Source organism: Equus asinus, chromosome 12, assembly GCF_041296235.1.
Source record: "Equus asinus isolate D_3611 breed Donkey chromosome 12, EquAss-T2T_v2, whole genome shotgun sequence".
In the NCBI taxonomy this organism is placed as follows: Eukaryota; Metazoa; Chordata; class Mammalia; order Perissodactyla; family Equidae; genus Equus; species Equus asinus.
In genome coordinates this window covers 7,798,600-7,813,964 of record NC_091801.1, presented here as the reverse complement: position 1 = coordinate 7,813,964, position 15,365 = coordinate 7,798,600, and positions in this window count along the sequence as shown.

Here is a 15,365-nt window from a genome sequence, read left to right as displayed (position 1 = left end):
TTGCCTGCATTCAGAATTCTCTAAGGCCACTGCCCTAAGGCCCCAACCAGAACGGTGGATTTAGAAACCAGGACACACAGTGGGGGACAGGCTCAGGATGCAAAAGCCAGCTGCAGATGTCCTGTCCCTGCCGACAGGGGATGGGGAGGGCTTGTTGCAACCCCCACCCAATGTGGCAGCCCAGAGGTCAGCAGAGGGACCCGCATCCTCTGTTAGCAGAACGGGGAGATGCTGGATGTGATGGCCTGACACTGTACGGAGGGACCCCGGGGTCTGCTTAATTGTTTCCTGCCTCAAGCCCAGATTGGTCTGCAAAGGAGGCAGGGCCAAGCTGCAGGTGGGAGATCCGTGCGGCCAGCTGTGACGGAGCTGCAGGAGGCTGACCAGGGGAAATGTCCCAGGAGGCGGCGGCGGGGATGGGGAGGGCAGGCTGAAATGAATCCTTGAATGTCCTAGGGAAGCAGACCGGTCACTCAATGTGGGGAAGAAACTTCCTTCCCACTCTCTTTATTTTCCTTCCTCTCTCTTCCCTCACAGGCAACCAGCTAGAAGCAGGATGAGCTGTCTCGCGGAAGAGGTAATAAAAACAGCTTTTAAATTACTGGAGGTCATGCCCTGTTTGAAACAACAACAAGAAAAGGGAGCAGAGTGCTCCCTCTCCGCAGAGACCGTGTTGCCATGATCTGGGGCCAAAGCGATGACTCGAGCAGTGAGTACGTTAGTACTGTCCTGCCCTCGTAGCCTCGGGCTGAGGCAGGAACCGCAAATCTCCCTTCCTCCCTTCTTTTAAAAAAACTCCTCACCACTCCCATGTCAGCCTCTCCAGCACATATTCCTTTTACTGCAGATGTTTCTGCAAGGTCTTCCCCTGAGAGTTGAGTGCGGATGCAATAATCTAAGATGCAGTGTCTGGGGCTCTTTTATCTGTGACCCACGTTCCTGCACATTTGGCCCAGAACATAAAGAGGAGACCCCCAGCCACCATAAAACAGCCAGGGAGTGAGCAAAGGTATCATAGCTCCCAACTCAGATAGTTTAAGAGGTAAGAGAGACCTCAGAGAGACAAAAGATAAAATCAGTACCTGGAAAAATAGGTCAAGTCACCTTAAAGAGTCAGAAGAGCTCCCTGAATATGTCAATCATCTCTAACGTTGAGGAAGCAGTGGGGCTGCTCAGCCAGCCACTGGACCATGGCAAGGCCTGACCAGCACATCAAGGGAGAGGTGACCTGTGCTGAGCACTGGCTCCTGTGGTCCAATGGCACTCATGGCCCCAGGGGAGAGAGGAGCACCAGGCTCATTGTAGCCCAAGGCACGAACCACGCCATTCCCTTAACTCACCAAGCACCCTCTGATGATAACCAGGATCCTCCCCAGGCTCATGGAGGGAGAGTTCACCAGCTGAGGGTCAAGAGTGCCTCTGTAGGCCAACAGTTCTGGCTCTAATAAATTGACTTGGTCACTTAATTTACAAGTAATCTTGGTTACTGTAAGTCTGCCCTTGAGAGATTGGGTCTGCTGAAAATTTCAGTGCCTATGGTAAATTCAATCAACATTTACTGAGTGAACAAATGAATAAACTTAGGCTTCTGGGCCTGCAAGATTAAAGGTTTGACTTGGAGCCATGGAAAATCCCTGTAGGCAACATCTTTCTGTGAGCTGCTTGAGAGAGATCCAGCCAGTCTCTCCTGGGCTGTGAACCACCCCACCACTGTTACTCCTCGGTGAAACACACAACTCATATGTTTCTAACACAGATCAACACAAATAAAACCAGCTCTTTGGCCACAGGGAAGAACTTTCATACTTCAGAGAATAATATAAAGCAATAAATAACTACCAAATTGGGTAGTTCATGAGCAGGAAAGTAGGAATGGACCTACTGAGAAGGAGCTTCTGGAAGAGATGGGCTTTAGTAGGCCTTGTAGCTTTGCATGGATGGAGGATTGGTCCGTGGCGCCCCAGACAGGGATGGAAATGTGTGGCACCTAGAAAGAAGGTGGGAACACTTAGAGCAGAAGGTTTAGGTTTTGAAGCGCTAGATACGATGTTGGAGACTAAAGGACTAACCAGATCTTGCAGCGTCTTAAACCCCAGGCTGCTGCACATTCATGAAGCAGAAACAAGCCTAAGAAGACTGACCTGGTCATAATGCATCAGGTCACAGACAAGAGAGAGTGGAAGTAAGGGAACAGCTAACACATCAGTGCAGGAGTACGGTGAAGAGGGCTATTGACTCTATTGGGAGACTTTGTCCCTCCCTTCAACACTTTGAATTTTTCTCCTATGCTCTATCATGTCAACTTAGTCCAATATATTTTACTGGTTTCTGCTGTACACACATTATCTCCTTTATCTATCCCAACAAATATGAGGGACATACTCCTATCCCCAATCTGTAGATGAAGAACAAAGTCACCGGTACGGTTCGTAACTTGCCCAAGGTCATACAGCTGATTAGCAAATAGCTGATTTGAGGCCAAGCCTTGGATTGAAGCTCAGGTCTGTCGGAGCTGAGGGCCAACAATCCTCTGAGTGTGTGCGAACAGTTCCCCTGCTATCTAGGGAAATTAGAAAATACGATTCCTTAGCAAGAGCTTTAAAAGTCAAGTTCTATAATTGGCACCTAGATTTTCTTTTATGCTTTTCTATTAACATCACATTTAGTCCAAGAAGAATTTGCTCTCCTTAAGCATTAACTAAGCATTAGGTAAGTGAAATTCTCGAATATATTCAATTCTTAAGCATATGAACGGGGTCAGCATTAATTAACACAGTAAATCAAATAGGATTAGAGGCTTCAACCAGATAGAAGTTTATTATTCCCTTACAGGAATGAAGTCCAGGAAGAAGCAGTCAGAGTGGCGATAGTGGCAGCACAGGGTCAACAAGGACCCACACTGCTTTCTTCCCACTCCACCATTCTTAACACGGAGCTTCCATCTTCAAGGTCTCCACGAGCCCCAATAAGGTGCTGAAGCTCCAGCCGTCGAGTCCACGGTCCAGGCAGGCATCTGAGGAAGTGAGGACGAGCAAGAAAAAAATGCACTGCCTCCATCTGTCTCTATCGTAAAGTGCACTTTCTAGAAGTTCCTTCCGACAAATTCCGCTTGGAACTAAGTGGCCTTTCCTAGCTACAAGAGGGGCTGGAACTCTGTCTTATTCTAGGCAGCAAAGTGCTCAGCTAAAAATCTGTCACTCAGGAAGAAGGAGAGAGCAGATCCTGAGTGGGTTACTAACAGTCTATGCCACTCAGATAACCCGAATTAGCAAGGAAGCCAAAAATGAATTTAAATGCAGACAGTGTTCTAGGATTCTATTTGCACTTGAAAAATGGAAATCTGAGCCTCTTACAGAACTTTTCTACAGGCCAAAGAAGGAAAAGCTTTGAAAACATATTTGAGGGTCTTTAGGCATTTGTTTTTAATTTTTTTAATGACCTCTTGGTATTTTAATGAAAGAGGTTTGCTCCTGTCAAGTAAACTTAATTTCCTGAGACCTGTCAAAATTTTCTTTTATTGTATTTCCAGGATAAGCTCTTGGAATAGTGAGGGCAATCTATGAAGTGTGAGAAATATAGCCATAGGGGTTGTGAAGGCCAATGCTGCGTCTAGGAGTGTTAAACAGTGAGAAGATGCTGCTATCACGCAAAGAATCACCAATCTGGCACTCCCAGAGAGATGCACTTGTCCGCAGAACTAGGTTTTATCATAAGATTTGCAGGGTGAAAATTGTGTAATATTTTTAAAGTCAACCCCAAAGAGGATTATCTTGGTTCCCTGGGGCAACCAGAAATGGCCCCTTCTCCGTAAAGCGGACTCCTCTGCTCCCTATTTTATTCCTAAATGGGCCAGTGCGGTTTAGGATTAAACAATCCTGGAAACTTTTCAGGAAGGTCAAAGTTCAGCCATCACCCAAGCAACTCTGATTTAGAGAGCTCATGAGAAAAGGACCAGCTATATCCATGATTTTTCAGACTTGGCCGATTGAAAGTAAATACACGAGAACAGTCTCTTAACGGTGATTCCAAATTTTCTGATTATGCCAGAAATGAAAATCTGCAAAATTTCAAAGAGCTATCATTTTTGACACTTTCAAAATAAGGTCAGACCCTTTTTCAACTTACACTAATTTCGGAGAACCACTGTCAGAGGGTGCTGAGTTTAGCAAAACAGTTTCAGTTCACCTCTAAATAAAATAGTGACCTATTTTTAGAGACCAAGGGTTTCAGTGTTTTACCAGTTCTGGAAATAAACATCATTCCTTCTATTTCAATGAGCACAGCTGTCTGGGTGAGGATGTAAACATCCCCTGGCCGTGTTGTGAATCCAAACACAACAGTGTCAGGCTGGCGTGTGAGAACCAGGAAACGAGGCTGACTCCAAATGCCACCAGAACTGATCCGGTCCCACTATCCAACCTAAATGAAGACGGACCTACAAGAGACGGAGTACGCTGGGGCCTCTTTCAGAAACTAGTCCTTTTGTCCACCCATGCTTCTCCGAGAAGTACAAAAATCCTGATGGAACCCTACATTCATCTTATTTTTTATTTCCTATATTTTACAACATTTGGACATCTTGGGGGCCCTAGCTGGCCAGGGAGAGACTGCTCTTCCCAGAGCTAACTAATTCCTCAAATAATAACTCAGTTTCAAACACACCTTTCATATTCAAACCAACCAATCCTGAGTCCATATCACCTCCGTTACTTAACTTTCGCACCCCAAGTCAGTATTTCTCCTGTCCTAAATCAAGTCAGGGCCAGGTATGAGGCGAGCAGGGACAGCCCTTATGCCCCAAACGTGCCAGAATTATTCAAACTAGCCAATCCTACGCTGTTCCCCTTGCCCTGCCCTGCCTTGCCCACAGAAAACACAAGAAGGCTCTGGTTTATGTTTTCCCCTTACTCCTTTCTGTCTCTGACCAAACCTGGTGATTCCTGTGTGGCCCTGCATTGTGTGGCATGTGCCCTCCTCTTGAGAAATGTAAGTAATAGAAATCTGCTTTCAGTGGCATTAGCCTCTCTATGCTGTCGCTCAGTCACCTCTATAAATTAGAAGTCCCACAGGTCCCGTCGGTGATACAAATTCCCATTAACTAGGGCTTCAGAACATGGTGTAAAATGTAGACCTGCAAAATGGCACTTCTGTCTACGTCCATTGTCCAGTCTGTTGACCCAACTTGTGTGCAGTTAGGTAAATATGACATCTGATGGGAGAAAAATACTTTCTCAACTGTGTAAAGGAGTCAGAAGAGCCTCATCTCACAAGGATCCCACACAATGGTGCCTGGCAACCTCCTGTGCTAAGAACAAGAGGCAGGTTCCTTACACATCCCACAGCTCTCCTCACCAGGATGCAGGATGCAGACTCAGAACCTCTCAGCCCCGTGTCTGGACCACGCTGGCCTCCCAGGGTCATCGAGCAGTAACCAGCAGTGGCCTAATGAGCCAAGTCTGGCCCACGCATGTGTCTTATTCGGCCATCGCATTATGTTTAAATACATTTAAGCCAACATATAAAAATCATGACATTTCACACAAAAATCTGAATTTTCAGCTTCTTTTAAAATTTGAAAACTTTGGTGGTGCTGGCGTGTTTTCCCACATGGCAACCACCAATCAGAGCTGGAGAGGGTGCCTCTCAGTCGGGGCATGTCCTCTCCAGCCTGCCACAGCTGCCCCCACCTGCCTTTTTGGTTCAGAACACTAAGGGCAAGGGTCAGTGGCCTTTTAGCCTTGTGCTTGCTCAGTTGACTGCCTTACACTAGAGGTGTTTTTCTGTACCCGCAGTGATATTGAGCAGTGGTCAAGAGGAAAGGGCTCTAGAACTGGACGCTGCCTGGGTCCAAACCCTGGGCCTCCCACTTTTGTCATAGGCTTGACCTTGGGCAGTTTCACTCATCAATATGCCTCAATAACCTCGTCATTAAAGGAAGGGTAATAATGGTACCTACCTTGTGGAGTGGTTGTGAGGATAAAAGATTTAAAATCACCTAGAACAGTGTCTAAGTGGCACAAAGTAAGGGCACAATTAATGTTAGCTTTCAGAATCCATGTCTTTATTCAAAATTGAGTTGGAGGCGGGGATGGACTAAGAGGACCATGTGTTTCAGAAAGACTGAGAAAATGTTTCTTTATAGAACGAAGAAAACTCACTCCCACACGTTTAATAGGCAAACCACCAGCCACTTTCATTCAGTCACTGCCTGTCTGGACCTACAGACAGCACTCTATAATGGAGCTCAGCTCCACGCTCTCTTGTCCCCAGTCCAACATGTGAACTTTTTCCAGAGTACTATTCCTAACGCAAAGCTCTAGACATTTCCCTCAACCTTTAATGAGCCAGCCTCCTTAGCGTGACATCAAGGTCCTCTATTATCAACTCCATCATGTCTTCCTTTACACTCCCTGCATTCCGGCCAAATGAACCACCGACCATCTCCCCAGATGAACCACCAAACATTCCCCACCTACTGTGCTCGAGGCTACCTCTGGACCTGGTCCCTGCTGTTGGCTCTCCTTGTCACGCCCTTCCAGCCCCTGCACAGCTTGGTCAGGTCCAATCCATCCCTGGAGGTTTAACACAAAGGCCACTTTCTCATGAAAACGTCTTCATCCCTCCACTTAAGCTCTCCCTTTAAAACTCCTCTAGCATTTTCTCTTACTGCATTTCACATTTTCTTCATTTTATTGCCGTTATGTGTATATGTCTCTTCTTTTTCCCACTATACTGTAAAATTCTGGACAAGATTCTTTTTTTTTAATTTCCCAAAGCACCAATCACAGTAAAATGCATTAACCTGGTGATTAATTAAGAGAATGGAGCGGGGCCAGCCCCGTGGCTGAGTGGTTAAGTTCATGCACTCCGCTGCAATGGCCCGGGGTTTCACGGGTTTGGATCCTGGGCACAGACACGTACCGCTCGCCAGCCCACGTTGAGGTGGCGTCCCGCATGCCACAACTAGAAGGACCTGCAACTAAAAATATACAACTATGTGCCTGGGGGGATTGGGAAGATAAAGCAGAAAAAAAAAAAAAAGATTGGCAACAGTTGTTAGCTCAGGTGCCAATCTCAAAACAACAGAGAACGGAGGACAATACCATTTTTTTCCTTTTTAAAATATCTTCTCAAGATACAGTCTGGGTTTTGGTATGACATAGGATCAGCCTAACAGTTAGAGACAGCCTGTCTCAATTTCCCAGAAAAGTAGTGGGAGGTGGGTCCTGGGAGGTGGAGGTGGGGAAGCCGGTGGGAGCAGGAAGGAAAGGAAAGCACAACACACTTAAGACTGGGGCACTTTCAAGTGATTGACAGAATTGGGAGGAATTTCCAGGGACCTCAAGACCAATGGGACTGACTGCAGAAACATGAGTCCTGCCTTGCAAATGTAAGTCCCCTTGAAAGAGAGTAAACCTGCCCACCTGGAAGAAGGTGGGAAGATTTTTATCCCTCCCACTCTCTAACACATGGGCATGAATGCAAGTTATGAGAAAAGAGAGCTACGGTTAAAAATAACAACATAAAGGGAACTGGCCCGGTGGCACAGCAATTAAGTTCACACACTCTGCTTCGGCGGCCTGGGGGTTCACCGGTTCGGATCCCGAGTGCAGACATGGCACCGCTTGGCAAGTCATGCTGTGACAGGCGTCCCACATATAAATTAGAGGAAGATGGGCACGGATGTTAGCTCAGGGCTAATCTTCCTCAAAAATAATTAATTAATTAATTTTCTTTTAAGTAACAACATAAAAAGAACAGTATAATAACCAGGCAGTAAAGTAAGAAAGCTGTCAAAATAACACTTCCCTCCAAAAAAAAGTGCAGAAGCAAATACCATTTATTTTGTCGAGATTGTTGGGATTCTGGATTTTTTCGCTCTTGTGCTGATTTGTGTTTTCTAGTTTTCCCAGGACTGTTTTTGTAATAATAAAAATGTAAATACCATTATTGTTTTTTGAAGTTTTTTAAATACAAAAAAAAAATGACATGAGATATCATATTCCCCCTTAGAATGGTGGAACAGGCCTTTTAACTACCAGTTCTTGCTAACATTTGTTAAGCACTTACTATACACGGAGTAATATGCTAAGTGATTCATTATCACCTCACTGTGTCCTCACGTCAACCTATTCACATTTGAGAAACTGAGGTTCAGCAAAATTAAATAACTTGCTTCAGGTCCCACAGCTAGGAAATGGTAGAGGCCCGGTCTACACAGACCTCTCAGATTCGTTCCAGAGCCTCAGCTCCCAGCACCGGGTGTCCCGCCTCCTAACACACAGTCCCACAGAGGACACTGGAGATGCTGTCATGTGTTGTTGGTAGAAGCGTAAACTGGTACAATCTAGAAAGCAATGGTGCGATACATGTCAAGGGCTTTAAAAACGTTCACGTTTCTTGCAAGTGATATCTCTAGGAGTATATACTGAGGAAATAAACTAAGATGACTCCAAAATTTATAAACAGGATGTTCACAGCATCATTACATATCACAGTGAAAAAATGGAAACAACTATATGTCAAAGAAGAGAAACAGTTAAATAAATTATAGTGTTTCCATTTAAAATTGTTTTCAATGACATGGCAAAATCAAATTTTAAAAAGTGTGATATATTTCTTAATTATATGAAAGCATATTTTCATACAACTCTGTTTTGTGAATATATAAAAACCTATTTATATATACATGCATAGAAAAAGGTCTGGGAGGAAAATCACACAGCTGTTATTTATTGTATGATACAGATGTTTTTAAAAATTTCTCTGCTTTCCATATTTATTATGATGAACACATTATTTTCATACTCATAAAAATAAATTTTCTTATGCAAGATTCATTCTTAGAATGCCTGATTTATATTCTTTATAACTTTTTTTATGTTTACATTTATAACTTTCTGGATTGTACCTGTTGAATCAAAATACCTTTGTTTAAAAGGAGTGTTTTCAAATTTTTAGTTTAATTCCTAGAATATATAAGCAAATTTTAAACATTTCATATGAGCAATATTAATGTTAATGTAACATAATGAATTTAACTCACATGGATCCCAAAGAATTAAAATGTGATCATTATTTGAAATAAACTTAGAAATTGTTCTATTTGCAGCAAACGTCTGTTTATCTTGAATCCAACCTACTGGAAAACTAAAATAAACATAATTATTCCATGCTGCACAATTGCAGGGTAATTACTGTTAATAATGATGACTCGAAGGCATTGCAAGACCCTAAACTGACTTCTAAGCCACCAAAGAAAGATTGCATTACATTTAGAATAGCTTCGTTGTTAAGACTGTTTTATTGTGCTGAATTCTCTGAAAATTGGCTCTCCTACATTTGGCAGGTACAGTCACTTTCAGTAAGCTAAAATAGTCTACTAGTGAAAATGCCGTATTCCCTGATGCTTTTGAATAAACTGGAGTGCACAATACATCCATGGGAATTTGTTCAGAAAGTGGGGAGCACGAAACGCCTCTGGGCTCTTTACTCTAAGCTTGCCCTAGACGTGGGGGCTGAAACTTAGAAAAACAGGGAATTTGTGGGATTGGTAAACAGAGAAAGAAATCCTGCAGGCAGCTCGAGAGAACCTGAGAATGGCCCCGTCCAAAGATGATGCGATGTTGGGACTGTCAAGTTCCATTAGCAGAGGGATGTGAAGGGAAACTTCAGCACATCCACTAAAAAGAGGTTAGAAGCCAGCAGAGTTTTGGCAAGCGCTGAGTCCTGCTGTGGGAACTGCAGGATGCTCTCCACAGAGGACAATGGCAAGGGGAACTATTCTTCTCAGTGTTCCCTGGTGGAAACACAACGCACTGCCATCCTGTGAAAGAGAAACAGGGCCACAGGAGCTGCAGGTTTGGGGTCAGCACCCTGAGCAGGAATCACCCATGTTGTGCTTCTGAGGAGCTTTTTTAAGTTTCCTGAAGTCACATGGCTGCTGCTTGGGATCAGACAGGGAGTAAAGGGTTGTGCTGAGCAAGACACAGAGAAGCTGGAGGCAGGTGAGCAGTGCTGGGTGATGGTGGTGGTTACAACCTCTGCCGGGAGTCCAGGAGCCACAGAGACAATGGAGCGACGGTCAGCATCACACCTGCCTTGTGGATTTCGACATCTACCCGTGTACAGACCACGGTCGGGTAGTTAAGGCAGTACTTGTCCCCAGAAATAACTACTCTTGTACCAGGAAATCCACGAAGCCGATGGCTAAACGCAATGCATCTGTCTAGAGCTGCGTTGTCCAATATGGCAGCCACTGGCCACATGTGACTATTGAAATTAATTTAAATTAAATATAATTAAAAATTCAGTTCCTCAGTCACTCTAGCCACATTTCAAGTGCTCAACAGCCACATGTGGCTAGTGGCTACTGTTATCAGTGCAAATATAGAACATTTCCATCATCGCAGAAAGTTCTATTGAACTTACATTCACGCCAACAATGATATATAAACAGGGCAGAATACAAGAGTCTTATGAATTTTTAAGACAAGATACAAGAACTCAATGAATGTTTGTGCTTGCACCTGGCTGCTTTGAACTAAGCCCCCCGGGCCTCCAGGTGTACAATTTCTCCTCCTGCAGGAAAGATTAAGAAGCAATGCCATAGTGATCAGCACCTAGAATGTTGCATCAGACATCCCTTATATACTGCTTATCTGTTTCATGAACCAGAGGAGAAGCAAGATTTTGAGGTAAAGACTCTTCTCTCGGCCTCTTTCTGCTTCGAAGCAGCACCTTGCCCACAGGTAATAATTAGCTACTCTCAGAAGCAGAAAAGGAAGTTTCAAATTTTTTTTCCACCATGGGTCTTCGAGACCTAGTCATTCCTCCCCTCCCATCCTTAGCGAGGCCCAACCAACTGGTGGAGAATCACAGGTAGGCTTACCGGTTCCCCACAGCTTGAAGACAGGTCAGCTCTGCTCAGAAAGGGGCAAATGTCTGTGACTCAAGGGTTCTTTCCGGAGTAATTTTAGCATTTATTAGTCATTGTGTGCTCTAGAAGAGCGGGTGTCTCTAAGGACCTTCTGCTTCCTGCGGCCTGTGTTTTAACCTCCACCCCACCTTGGTGAGGTTCATGCAGCTCAAGAAGAATGCTCTCTGGCCGAACAATTGGTTAAGTCTTAAGCACAAGACGTCGATCTTTTAAAAAAAAAAATGGAGCCGAAAGTCAAACCTTGTAACATAATTCGGACATTTTATAGTGTTGTTCTGATCACATACAATTCCCACCAGAAGGGAAGTACCTTTAAAATAAGGACTATTCAATGCTAGTACAGGATTTCCTCTCGTTGTTGATAATTTCCTCCTAACAGAAGGCACGACGCAGTCCAAACCAAATTCAAAGGAGGTGTCCAGAGACGACGCAGCACCGACGTTCCGGGGGGAACATTGTTCAATCTAATTGATGTTTTCCTTGCAAAGCAATAGAGTAAGTGGAACTATTTTTATCCAGAACAGAATAGGTTCCCCCTAAACTTATGATGCCCCCGCCCCCAACTAGTTTTATATATAGTCAGAGTCACAACATGTACCTTTCCCAAGATGTTTCCATGAAATAAGTCATAAACAATAGGCAAATTTAAATGCCAGACTACATTCTTACTCAGCAGCCAAAGTTTTACCAGCCATAGAGTTTTAAATGGTGGCAATTCTGGTTCAACCAATGTATTTTCAATGGATTCTATCTGCTCAGCAGGTGTGGTGCCTATAAAAGGGTCCTCAACTTTCATGATGTTAAACATCTTCTCTTTGCTAGAACAATGGCACATATGTCTACGCATCAGTTTGAGTTACCTGTAGAGGCCAGTGCCTTTAGTTATATATGCTGGATTTCTCCAAGCAGACAATAATCCTTGACTCTTGTATACACAACGGCAGTAAATCAGTAAGCACATTTTGGCAGAACATATTTCCAATTTCCTGCCTTCCGTCAAAGAGACACAATTCAACCTCCACAATTTGGCCTGACTTTCTAGAAATAAACTAAGGTTGGCCTTTTGTCCAATTACGTAAACATACCTAATGAAGAAGGTGCCTTCTACTTTAGTTTGAATTAGATAAAAGCTCCAATTATGAAAAACAGAATTGCGTAGCAGGGGGAAAGTGAAATGAAATAGCAAAAGGAAACATTTAAGAGCCCATCAGGACATGGACATTTTAGAATTTTAACACGAGAACTTCATAAAGTGGAAGGACACCAGTGAGCGTCGCCCAGAGCTCAGCTGTAGGCATTCAATAAATGTTTTTGAACGAATAAACGAAGAATGAAAGTACAATCTAATTAATTTTTGCAGTAATATTATGTTTTCCTGGTCACACCAGCAATATGGTGGTTAAAACAAATACATAATAAAAGCAACCAAAACACTGTTTCTTTGGTTTCACTTGCTCCCGTTACCAGGTAAATAAACGTTAGCAAGGTGGACTCGCAATTCAAACAGACCGGGTGAGAATTCCCGTCCCGGTCTCACCAGCTGCGTGCTAGTCCTGGGCAAGTTATTGACTTTCTCTGGAGACTCAGTTTCCCCATGTGGACCAGCTATCATCATAGAACACACTTTATCATGCTGTGAATGTGAAAGGAGATAAGGGGATCAAGAGCTGAACCCGATGCCTGGCCCATGGTCATTACATGCTATTATAAACTATTACATTATTATAAATTCTATATTTGTAAACTATTGTCATCATCTTCATTATCCTTATGTTGTTTTGTGCTGATTCTGGTGGTGACTCTCAAGCCCATTGCCCCCCGGCTAGTTTCTTTCCGTGGCCCAGGCATGGCTCACATGTTCTTCTGGCCTCAAGATGACATTTTTCTCTGCTACTTAACAGCTGCTACACCAGAGTTGTCCATGTGCCCTCAGAGCTGCCAAGGCCACAGGAGCATCATGTCCTCTCTGCTTCCTTTCCAGATGCTCCGTGCTCAGAAGACTTCCTTCTCAGGCGCTGGGTTGGTTCCATTCTGCATTGGGTTTGGACAGTGATCTATAGAGAAAATATCCTTCATCTCAAATCATGCTGGGCTGGGGTTCTCAGTGCCATGCAGTCGTTTTAGGGAAATGCCTTTTTAATTTTCCAGACTGTCTTTATTGCAGGCCCTGGCGTGCGTCCTTGGGGACTGAGCTGGAAGAAAATCTAAATGACAAACACCACTTCGTATTCGAAAAGACACTCAATTTTCCCAGACTGGTTGTCCTTGTTTTTCTCAGGTCCCTCTTCCCTTGAGTTCTTTCCTGCTGTGGCCTGAGTCCTTCCTACCACAGCTACTGTCCCCTAGACAAGCACAGACCTGACTGCATCCTTGGGCAGAGCCAGCCTGTGGACTCCAACTGAGGCCTCTCACTGCCACCCAACCCTGTAGCAGAAGTGAAGAGCAATTCTTCAACCCTTGAGTTATTTGACCAAAGTATCATAAAATACTACCCAATAAAATACCAAAGAGCCAGCCTAGATCCCTGTGGACACTGCAGAGGGCTTTAGCAAGTGGGAGATCCCATCTGCCCACATTGCTACCCTTATCCGAGAGGACCCCAGACCCAAGCTCACCGGGGCTCCCAAGGGACAGCTCTTCGATCTTCTCATTCCCCTAACACAGCTTTTGTCCCAGCGTAGCCTTGCCAGGTGGGACTTCCAGGCTTGGCTACACACTGTGCCTGTGTCATTATCGTCCTCACACCCTGAGAGCTGCAGGGGGTTATTTTTGAGTAGGAAAAGACTTTTAGTGAAAACCTTAATAAAGCCCACTCAGGGTAGATGCAGACCTTCTAGGGCCTGAAGCTGATACAATCTGGGGACCTCTTAAAAGTGCACAAAAGGGGCTTCCCCGTGGCCAAGTGGTTAAGTTCATGTGGTCCACTTGGGTGGCCCTAGATTCGCCAGTTCGGATCCCAGGTGCAGACCTAGCACTGCTCATCAAGCCGAGCTGTGGCAGCGTCCCACATGGCAGAGCTAGAAAGACTTACCACTATGATATACAACTGTGTACTGGGGCTTTGGGGAGAAAAAAATGAGGAAGATTGGCAAGCAATGCTAGCTCAGCACTAATCTTCCTCACCAAAAAAAAGCTCTCAAAAAAAATCCCTTTAGAAAAAATAAAGTGCACAAAAATGATTCATTTTTTTTACCAATTTTACAAAAATACATGTTCAGGTAGATCCATTGCTCTGGCCCTCCCAAGCTTCAGAAGGGGCTTGTGCAAGTAGGGGGCCCCAAAGACCCACCGTACATCCCCACCTCAGACTACCTGTGGTCCTTGCTGCCCGGTGCCCCACACGCATGACACATTTGCAGCAACCCCAGGGTAACTCCATCCTTCGGTGGACTGTGTCAGAGCTGCAGATAGCCCCATACACCTCGGGAGCAATGTGCCCCTCACACTTCATTAACTCTGATGGCAATACGGGAGGCTGACCACAAACATGCCCAAAGTTACCATTTTTGTGTCCTTTTAACCTGATTTGGCCCAGTCTTCCTAACTGTCTGGCAGTCTGGGGCTTTTCTTCTTGTTTGTTAGTTTTGAGTTTAGTTTCTTTGCTGTTACACATGCTGAGAAACGCTCTTTTTTATCTTGTTACACTGAGCATCCTTGGCGGTTCCCCCACCCCAGACGGGAGGGGTGGAGTATTGTTTTGTTTTGTTTTGTTCCTAAACTCTACAAATAATAGAAGAAATGATATTGTTTGTATTGGGTGCACCTGCTTCCCTAAACCAGGGTGAGGTGTTTTGTTTTTTTTTTCCCCTCTCCTCCCCCACTCTCCTTTTATCTTGGCTGCATGCGCTTTGTTGTTTGGTGGGAATGTAAGTGGCTCCTGCTTTCTTAGGGAACTTCCTATCCCAGGGAACTCAGAGATTCTCCCCAGGGGCCCCCAGAGACTGCATTGTTTTATTGCCCCCACTCCACCCCACCCCCATTCCACACAAACCACATAAACACGCACCCAAACACACAAGAGGTTTTTAAAGGAGCAAAAGAAATGTAATCCTAAAAAGATTTCCTGCGTATATGTGTGTTTGTGTGTGTGTGTGTGTGTGTGACTGAACGTGTTTTTACACACATATGTGCACGTTAGACAAAGAGAAAATGGAAGTCCGTATGGTTTTCTATGAGCATTCTCTTTAGTCTTAAATACAACAAAAGTACAGACAATCATTTCTTCTCTTGCTTCCCGGGGTTTTTACAAGTTACAAGACAGTCCCAGGTGATCAGCATTATGACCCTCCCTCCCTCTTCTTTGTCCCACGCACTTCTTTCCCCAGGGTCTCAGCCCCTGGTTTGGGATCACTGGCCAGTGCCTGCCACAATGCTCACCCCAGAGACTGTGCTGGGCGCACAGTCCATTCTGTGAGTCTCTGGGAAG